This window comes from Dinoponera quadriceps, unplaced genomic scaffold (assembly GCF_001313825.1).
Source record: "Dinoponera quadriceps isolate SergipeBrazil2010 unplaced genomic scaffold, ASM131382v1 scaffold9, whole genome shotgun sequence".
In the NCBI taxonomy this organism is placed as follows: domain Eukaryota; kingdom Metazoa; phylum Arthropoda; class Insecta; order Hymenoptera; family Formicidae; genus Dinoponera; species Dinoponera quadriceps.
The window spans coordinates 130,235-139,417 of record NW_014554295.1 but is presented as its reverse complement, the minus strand read 5'-3'; the positions used below and the strand labels follow the sequence as shown (position 1 = coordinate 139,417).

Genomic DNA, 9,183 nt, shown 5'->3' with positions numbered 1-9,183 from the left:
CAACGATATTTCGGATGCGAGGCGGATCAAAAACGTGACAAAGCAGCAACTTGAATCCGGAATCGCCATAATGCGATGAACTTGCAAAAACCGCCCAATATTATCGGCGACTCGTTTTGCGAGATATTCTTGCGACAACCGTTTTATCATACAACAAACGCATGAAATTTTAGCTTTCAGCATTCCCGGTAATGACAAATCATTCGTGTAACTTACCTTGTGCAAGTCGAAACCACAGGATATACGGAAAGATTTCTCGAATCTGCATCGGCCATTCAGTGATCCCTTTCCTAACTGATCATAGTCGCATATCACTGTTATTGAGATCCTCGAAATATCGCGACACAGCCAATCACATTGAGCCGTTTGAAAAGTAACTCAAACATAGATCACGTGACCGCGTAGTTGTGGCAGTTCACGTCGTTGCGCGACGGTACGAGCGCGAATCGTGTCCGCTCCGTGTTTCTTGTATCTTTTTATCCGTTTAGAACAAAGCTCGCGCGCGATCGAGTATCAGGAGTACCGAATTGAGTAACGGGCGATAGTTTCAATAAATGAGAAAACCTAGAAACTTTTGTGTTACCTTAGGTGCGAAGAATATTTAACATATTAATATATTCACCTTATTAACGTATTGCTTCTTAACACTCGAGAGGTATATTGCGCAAGGACGATTCGCCCAGGAAGTCGCTGAAGAGAATGAAAACGGACGATGAAGCGTAAGCGCCGGTAAATATCGTTATTATATGAATAATCATGCGATAAAGCACGAGAAAATCAAGGCCGACACGTGTCGGTTTCGCGATGATTTCTCCACTTCCCTCCGGCGCTCACTGCCGCGTCGGTAGGAGACGAGGCTCTCTCGCAGATGCCGGACGCTCAATTACTTCCCTTTATAGTAAAATTCCTTCCGTGTAACGAGAGGGTCCGGAATGAATCTTAGTAATCGCGACGGTACTTTTTCAAACGTTTTTTCACCAGGAATTATGTTACAGCAAAGGGCTGTTATTAAGGACTAATGGATATCTCCTTTGCGGCGCGCGACAATCGATGTGTAAAGTGAGACGTCGCCCCGAACGATTTATCAACCGGATGTAAATGATGAAAATTCCTCGCCCGAGAGCGACGGAAGGAAAGGCGCCTCCCTTCCGCTTTAAACTTCTTTAACGTGAACACGTTCATGACAGCCGTAATGTATGTAATAGACGATTCGTAATAATAGCTATAATCGAGCCCGAGATTAATCATTCACGCGCAAAATATTCGTCCACCTGTTTGTCGCGCGTACGAAACGGCGAACCTTCGTGTCATCTTCGTTTTTCGACACAGGTAAAAGTGTCAATGTGACTCTCGTGGATTCCTATTTTATCTTGTTTTCACTCGCGCATCGTCAGCACACCTGGCTCTCTCTCTCTCTCTCTCTCGACCGTGCAAACACGAGGAAAGAAGCCGAACAGATGAATGAAGGCGAGCGCTCTCGAATACACCGAGAGCCGTCGGAAGCTGCTTAAGATGCGACACGAACGGTGTGAGTGCTGCCGCACTCGAGTGTATGGAACACGTCGGTCTACACATGTGTCCACCTTGTGTGTACAGCTGCACCTTTGGAACCCGTTATATTCGCGAATTCGACTTATTTATAATCTCTGACGAGAATAGCGAGTCTTTATTATTCTCCAACAATCGCGGGAACGGTCGATCCGTCAGTTGGGAACGGCTGTCACATTATTAATCACGAGGAGCACTTGTTAGGTTTGATTGAGCTGTAAGGTGTTTCGTGCGAAGATTTATAGAGGGAAGAGGAGACAATCGCGAGTATAAACTCATGAATTTATTGGATTAATGCGAAAGTGTATTTCGTTTCTTAAGTAAATGTATTTCCCATAAATCAAAATAACGAAAAAATTACAAGTTGATCTACATTGCATTTAAAAGCGACGCTAAAAGTTTGATAGCAATTCATAGCTTGGTCAAAAGATTAATCTTAATTTAACGGAAGTGAAATGAATTTGACGAAAATTCGATGAAACTTGCATTACGTATATTAAGATGAAAGGATGAATAATGTTCACTTTTCGATAATCTTGCTCTAATACTTTTAAATGTAGAATGAACAGAGGAATTGATTTGCGCTAAAAAAAAAATATACAATTCCATTAAAAAAAATGAAGTTGGCCTTCATTTGATTCCTCACCTAAGGTTAAATCGATAAGATTAGTAAATAGATCTTTTCAAGTCATCCAACTTTTATCTAAGATGTTTTTTCCAAAATTACATCGTTTACGAAATATTTGAATTTTAGCCCATCCTATATACAGGGTGATTCATAAATGCATGTCCATTTTCGGGGGAGGGGGCGGTGAATCTACCCACTAAAATAAGTAAAAAACATCATATAAACATATATCCTATATACCTCAGTTTTCGAGTTATGAATGATTTAAGAAAATGTGTCCGCCTCGTGCGTCAGCACATGCTACTGCATGCCTTAGCCTTATCTAATGTACGTTTTGACCTTATCTAATGTTTACAAACAACATTCATCGATATGAATCAGACATCTCAATCCATTATATTTTTATTTTTGGAGCCATTTAAAACCTGTTGGGTATTCGACGCAAGTGAACAATGTGCATGATCTACGAGAAAGGATACAATAGTAGCGCGTGTTGACGCGAACACTTCGAATATTTTCTTTAATCATCCATAACTCGGAAACTAAGATATGTAGGCGCTAACGGACGTTGCATCCCTAATCAGACGTTTTTTGCTTAAAAAATTCTAGAATTTCCACGAATATGCAGCTACCGGTGGGTCATCGGTCAAGATGGCGCATACTTAAAATCGACCGATTGGCTCTTAAAGAGCTAAGAGTGAATGTTTCGTGTATATTTTGAAGTAAGAAACGGAACGAAGTTTTGGCATCAATCCGATATTTACCTGTGATGTTCACGTGGGAAACACAGGCCTTTCCAGTTTTCACCCCACGTGCACCGCGCGTGACGAGCCGGGTTAGGGATTATGAGAACCCTCACGGGGTCTCAAGAATGCACGTTTCCGACAACCGTCCCGAGATATCTCAGATTGGGAGGCCAAATTCCGATCTTCGTCTCTCCTCGTCTCATTTTTTGTGAAGCTCGCAAGACTGCTCTTCTCTTCCTCCCTCTCCGCCACCTTTTTTCCCGCTCCTTGTTATCTTCGCTTTCCCTCTCCGAGAGAAACCTCGAGAATTTTCCACGGAGGAGATCGTTACAATCAACTTTTTTCTTTTTCTCTTCGCTTCGCGAGAATAATTCATTGTGCAACACACACGTTTATTCCTCTCTTCTCATTTAATCGATCGGTTACCGCATAAAAATCGCGATCGGCGAATAATTACTGATACACATTAATGCATATAATCCGCGATAATCAGCCTATCGATTAACAGAGCAGCCTGATAAGAGAGATAATTGAGTATTTTAACATGCGTCATTGAGATACACGCTTCCTGCTTTGTCATCTTGTATTAGTTCGTGTTTGATATCGATATGTTTTGTTGCGCGAGCTACATCTCGATCAAGTGTGATTATGTGACGTTCAGATTAAGCGTCGCGTATAACAGATTCGCCTCAGAACAGCCGCAATTATATCGTTCTCTCTCTCACACGGCGGAATATTTATTTTGCGACGAATAAATAAACGACTTGCCCTTTGTCACGCGAAAACAAATGCGAATCGTCTGACATATCGGGTCAATGGATGATATCGCGCCAGTGCACAGAGAAAAAGGTTTCTTTAGATTCAGTATTTCTATTTATTTGACTAAAATTTGTTTCATAGAAACAACATATGCTTATACGAAATATCATTTGTTTGAATACAAACTTTATCGTTTCATTTAAGATAACTCTATTATTTAAGGGAAAGGACGCTGTTATTTGAAATAATATCTTTCAACCAAATGAAATATTATTTGGTTACAATAAATATGTAAGATGAAATAAATAATTTCTTCATAAGAAAATTATCTTTCGTTTCGAACAACTTTTTTATTTAAGACAAAGATACATAGTCCATCTAACAATCGTACTTATTGATCGAAACATTAGTTGTTTTTGGAGCACGCCAATGATGAAATTTGTTTGGACGCAATAAATTTGAAGAAATCTCTTTCTCAGTGTACTTGTTTGCCGTCGACGAGTCTCTCTTCTTTTTATTGCGAACTGGCAAAAAAAGAAGACCGATAAACATAAATGAGTCTACACATGAGAGCGTCTAAGCATCTCGCCTATGAATCATTTCTCCACATTGAAATTCTCCACGGCGGCGGTGATCGCGCGCGCAGTTCGCGCTGACATTTACGATCTTGCATGCTCCTTTTGTATCGCTTCTCATTTCGGCAAGAATCTCGTCGGCAATTAATGCCACGCATATCAATATCATGCATTGCTATAAAAACGTGCCGTTTTATTAATTAGGTGTCGAGGACGTTGATATAAATTTAAAAAAATTCACGCATTCGGTGTCCCGATTCGGATGAAGCGATTGAATCGCTACCGAAGATATTTCGCCGAAAAGGAACGTTTCGTACTGAGAAAAAATGGCGGAATCAACAAAATTTTACGTTTAAACGAACGAAATTTTTTCAAGCGCAATGTTTCCTCCACTGAGCAGATTATAGAGTTGCCGATTAATGAGTTATCAATTAATTCAACGATTGTGATTTGATTGGCGACTATACATAGGCAGCATGAAATTAGACCGACAAATTTCGGATGCTTGTAAAAAAGTCCTTCTAATGTTGTACACAACATTGTTGTTAACAGTATTTGACCGAGATGTTAAAAATAATATGTCTATCATTATGATTTTAATATTTAAGAGTATTATATTATCAAGTAACAATTTATAAAAACATTTATCAAATATTATATTAAAATACTCATAAAACCAATATTTCAAAAGATTGATTTAACGTTTCTTGCTTACAGGGTAGCAGTAAAAGCCAGGACAAAGGAAAAATTACTTGTAAATGGCCAACACTTGGAACAACCGCTGGAAATAATTCATCCTAGTGTTCGAAATGGCTCATTTGCGCGGGCACCGATTTATCGAAAAGAATTATTTGCTTTTACACACAAAAGCATCCGAAGTTTGTCGATCTAATTTCCCGGACACCCTGTATAAACGCAACGCGTAATTTATTCGACGGGCACGAGCATTTTTTCGAACGAGGACGCCGATTCGACTGCTTTTTTTTTCTCTCCGTGCGGAAATAACTCGGAGTGTCGCTCCAAGTGCACCGGCAGGTGACGCCTTCGCCAGTGGAGAAGAGGCGAAGATACTCCCATTCTTGCACGAGGCGCGAGAATTCGCCGACGATGACAGTAACGGTGACATAATTCCGTGCACACGCGTCTGTATTCCTCTTCAGGATGAGTCTTATGCAAGGCTCGCCAGACGGTGAGAGAGAGTTCGGCCAAGTTCGCGTAAACAAGGAACGTTAAATAAACATGATAATCCACGTTCGGCGCGATGAAGTAAGCTCGCTTTGTTATCACCCAACAGACCGGGAATTAGCGCAGTGACGTTCCCCGGTACCCCCGGAGTACCCTTGCTCACTGTCTGACCTGGAACGTTGGAGAAGGTCGTCCTTGCCTCGTCAGGAACATCGTAGCGCACGCCTTTATTAACGAACGCATTCGTCCTCGAGACATGCTAGAACGAAACGTCGTAAAATGATACACCGCCGTCTCGCGATGTTTATTTCTCTCTGGGTTATCGCGATGTCTCGATGTTAAGAATCCTCCGGAGAGAGAGAGAGAGAGAGAGACGTGTGTGTGTTTGGCTTCTTCCTCGTGAAAAAGGTCGCCATTTGCATCAACACCAACTAACGGTAACATTACGTCAATATTATAGTCTGCCGCTCAACAATGTAAGTAGCGATGTAACGTGCGTTGCGTGTCACATTGTTGAGTTAGGAAATTGTAACATCGATCGATGGGATGTTGCTTTCGATATTTACTGGAATCTACACACAGGAGAAAATTAGCATCGATTCTTATGTTCTTATACGTAAACAAGAATATATAATTTTATATGAAGATAAAATTTGGTTCAGTTAATTGGCGTTCACCGTGATATAAAGTATTTAACTCGTAGTTTGGATTAATATGAACAACGTCTACCATTTTGCAAACAAAATTCCGTATGTATAAAGGCTTCTTTAATTAGTAACTCAAAAATCCGCGTGTTTATTTGTCGCAAAATGGTGAAATATTTGTTTTCGTTCGGAACAACCTAATCTACAAGTATATGACAGCTATTGTACTCAACGACAGGTTCAAAATTCGAGGTTCAATATACCGATGTTTGTCCTTCGTAGATTTATTTCCAACGTATCGTGAACGTGAGACTTCGGGTCGTTCCTTTCCCTGAAGATATGAACTGACGTTTTCACGAAACTTCGTAAGCAAATCGCACCAGAACTCATTTCGGCATTTCTTTACACCACGGAAGCCAAAAATAATCATATCGCAGGATTTCTTTGCATAATCATTATTTATATAATCTTTTTATAAATTGATCGTGTTGCGTTATATTTTATTGTGATACTTAGTTGACTCCGATGTATGAAGCATGTATCTCGCTGTGGTGATAGTCTTTCATGTTATAAATCTAAATAGCAGCGTCTGTAATGTCAATATTCGAGCAAACATGATAACGTATTAATAGCATCAAATGACATATTAATGACGTTTTAATAACGTCGCAGATGTCGTTAATACATCATCACGTTTGGGATTGTAATCTCATTTTCTGCCATTTTAAAGACACTCTTGAGAAGAGCTCGAAGAATTGCTGAAGATAAGAAAGTTGGTATTTAAATGATGCGTCCGTAAGTGATGATATCCAAACAAACATTTTGTTTGAGTCAATTAAGCGTCAATTCTCCGTGCACGTGGTGCGAATTTTTACAAATTGTGCCGAAAGATAATCGCGCAACGATGCGTCTTTCTCTAATTGGAAGAGTAATCGATATTTTCGTTATTGCATTTTTCGAATCTTACATATGTGTCGGATTAATCTGTAAAGTGGTTTCGAAGAGAAAAAATATATGATTTTCAGATAATAGATATTTTCCGAGGCGTTGCGCAGGACGAAAATCGAGCAGATAGCGGAGGACCGAATGCTCATTTCAAAAGACCGGTTTTTAATGTCTATTGCGTCAGGACTCTTGGAATAAGTTGGGGGAGCCGAAATCAGAATAATAGTTTCGACGCAACTATTTGGCTCCTAAGAGTAAATATGTGGGTGTCGAAAAACTGGCGAGTTTTACCGCTGCCAGTGTCTTCAATAAAGTGCACGATGCTATTCTGATAATGATGGTCGTGGATGTAAAAATCGGGCGATAAACAAAAGCCTAAGGAAGGGAGAAAACCAGTTCCGCTGCAAGATTTTCGTCAGAGAAGCAGAAAGAAGATAGAGAGGAACAACAAGCCTTACGTGATATATGTACGAAGAAGTAGAAACTACTTTACTTTATAGTCTTGGAATAGCGGATTAACGATTGGAAAAAAACAAGAAAAGATTTGGATTACACAGGCCGACAAAACATTTTACCAGAAACCGGAATATACTATCCTGAAGGTTTTTGACTCGCTGAATTCAAATCTGGCCTCGGAAATGCTCGTTTGGCTCAGGTTTCCGAAATGTTATAATCTAAAAGTGCAAAAAACGCGATTTTAGCCTATATTTGAGATCATGCAGCATGGAGAAAACTTTCTTTTTCAAAAAACTGTTTAAAGTATCTCAAAATATAGGTCTCAATCTTTCAAATGCCGTTGAGTTTGCTCAAATATCTGTTTTTGTCAGCGATATATGCTATTTTAAAAATTTCAAATTGCATGAATTTAAATTCCTGTGTTATTTAAGGCCTGTGTTATATACGTAGAAAATCAATGAAAAATTTTGCAGCCGTTTTCCTCAAAACGAGTTGTTTTCAAAATCACGCGAAACTCTCCCAAGAAAACGGCTCGACCGATTGACTCGAAACTTCGCACAATTATTATTGAGATTTCTTTGCAGTTCGTGAATTTGTTTATATTTATCAATGATTTAACTCTTTCTTTTTTGTTTTATAAAGATAGTGTTCGAAAAAATGCTGAAAATTAAAACGTGATTTTCGTTTTACCGCCATTTTGTTATATTTCAATATTTTAACGCAAATGTTGATTCAATAACTGCGTATACCAATAGCAGCATACCGATAAGAAAAAATGATTAAAATATTTCGATTAGAAAACCGCCGGAACTTGAAAATATCCAAAAGCGCAAGACGCCCCGTGCGAGGAAACTTCGACCCCTCGAGGAACTTTATGCTTATGTAAGGAGCCGGCCGAATCGATCTCTTCCTCTTGGGAGCCTCGCGTGAAGAAAAAACGCGTCTCTCTCTCTCTCTCTCTCTCCACGCGCGAGACGATATGTATGTCAGCGACTGACTCGCGCGGTACCTTGTTGGGCGACGTCCCGGTCGGGAGAAAAAAGCGTACTCTGTATTGTATCGAGAGCGAAGAGAGTTCACAGCGAAAATTGCATCTCTCAAGGATCACCGGTTTCTTGCGCAATCCGGCGAACAGTTCAGGGAAAACGGCGGCACGTTCGCCGAACCCGCACGAAATTTGCCCGTATATCAAATACGACGAAAAAATATTGTTGTTTACAAATACAATCGAAGTAAATGCATTTAATTAAATGACGTAACATCATTTCTCGTCGTACAGACATATATCTAAGCACGTATATGGGCAAAATTCATACACGATTTTATATATAATCATTTTTTCGCGCGGATTTCGACCGAACGCGCGCGAATTTCGTCGCCGGCGCGTCGGAAATTATCCCCCCGACTTGGATTAATTATCGATCAGGTGGACGGCTAATTGCCCGACGATGCGGCGATTATACAATGAAAGCTCGGGGCGAGATCACCGCGGAAGATATTATGAGGTGACGATACAGCGAAGGATGCGAGATTTCTCGTCCACATTTCGTTCCTCGCGCGATCGATCGATCGTCTGGAAGGAGGCGAAGTCCATTAATAGACAGACGTGTTCGCGCCGATCGCAAACGAAGCATATCCTTGCTGTTAACAAACTCTCTCCTCATTTCGCCGCTCGCGTGGCATTAATTTCGTTCATC

At 40.3% G+C, this 9,183-nt stretch overlaps 1 long non-coding RNA gene across 1 annotated transcript; it reads left to right on the top strand.

Annotated features, from left to right (window-relative positions):
* Positions 1 to 480: 480 nt before the first annotated feature.
* On the top strand, positions 481 to 7,717 carry LOC106743433. The gene is made up of 3 exons (XR_001374367.1): positions 481 to 729; positions 996 to 1,194; positions 4,974 to 7,717. It is a non-coding gene; the product is annotated as an uncharacterized LOC106743433 (long non-coding RNA).
* Positions 7,718 to 9,183: the final 1,466 nt, after the last annotated feature.